Source organism: Sinocyclocheilus anshuiensis, unplaced genomic scaffold (assembly GCF_001515605.1).
Source record: "Sinocyclocheilus anshuiensis isolate Anshui unplaced genomic scaffold, SAMN03320099.WGS_v1.1 C32596610, whole genome shotgun sequence".
NCBI lineage: Eukaryota > Metazoa > Chordata > Actinopteri > Cypriniformes > Cyprinidae > Sinocyclocheilus > Sinocyclocheilus anshuiensis.
Genome location: NW_015618322.1, coordinates 1 through 1,165, shown reverse-complemented (window position 1 = coordinate 1,165; position 1,165 = coordinate 1). Strand labels below are relative to the sequence as shown.

At 49.7% G+C, this 1,165-nt stretch overlaps 1 pseudogene; it reads left to right on the top strand.

Annotated features, from left to right (window-relative positions):
* The first annotated feature begins 4 nt into the window (after positions 1-4).
* On the top strand, positions 5-676 carry LOC107682794 (ras association domain-containing protein 8 pseudogene; annotated as a pseudogene).
* Positions 677-1,165: the final 489 nt, after the last annotated feature.

Genomic DNA, 1,165 nt, shown 5'->3' with positions numbered 1-1,165 from the left:
TCTCCCTCCCATGGCAAAGCTCCGCCCCACAGCCAACGACCGTTCCCTCAAACGACGTGAACCAAAACGCAAGTCCCTCACTTTCACCGGTGGTGCAAAGGGGTTACTTGAGATCTTCGGGAAGAATCGTGAGGGTGAGACCAAACAGAGAGTGGTAAATACAAACCGCAGCAGCACTCCGGCCCCTACACAGGAGCTGTCCCGCCTGGTGCAGTTGCAGAAGGACAAGTTACACATCCTAGAGCAGAAACTGCAACGATGCGAGACTGAGTTGCAGCAGCAGTTGACGGAGGAAGAAGAAGAGGAGCTGGTCAAACTAGAGCAGCAGGTCCGCAGGAATGAGGCGGAGATGAAGGAGCATGAATTCTGGGAGAATGAGTTGAAGATTGAGCAGGACAATGAGAGGCAACTTCGTGAGCAGCTGCAGGAACTGCGCAGCCGTGTACAGGAGTGCGAGGAGCAGCTGGGAGAGTACCTGGCACGTATTCAGTGCATGGAGGCAGAGCGCCTGCAACAAGAGCTGATGGAGACGCGGCTAGCGGATGAAATGGAGGTCCGGTCGCGACTGGACAAGGCTCGTGCCGAGCTAGACATACAGGTGCAGCAGGCTGCAAGACTGGAGAGCAGCTGTAGAGCTGTGGAGCTCTCACTTGGGCAGTCGAACATCAGGCTACAGGTGAGATCACCTGAAGGAAGATCACAATTCACTTAGACTAACAGTTTAAAGTGATCAGAATTGACTGAGGTTGCTTTCACAAGTAAATCCTTTGGGGTGGACCAGATCTACTTTGGCATGAGTGAGTCTTGTCGATTTGGTTAGTGTAAAGCTGTCCAAAATCGGGTGCACAACAGCAAACCAAGTATTCAAGTATGGTTCGCAGTTGGTATGAAAGCAATTTGTACAAAATTTCAGAAGTGAATCACTGTTGATGACTTGGGGAGCATGCAGAGATGAAATAGTATATGTATTTCTTAAAGATTTATATCTCATAGCTCAGGGCTGTCCTTTCCTAATCCTGGAGAACCACTATCTTACAAAGTTTATCTCAAATCCTAATCAAACACACCTGAACCAGGTCTTCAGGATCACTAAAAACTTCAAGGCAAGTGTGTTGGTGCAGGTTGGAGCTAAACTCTGCAGGACATTGGCCCTCCAGGAGCAGGA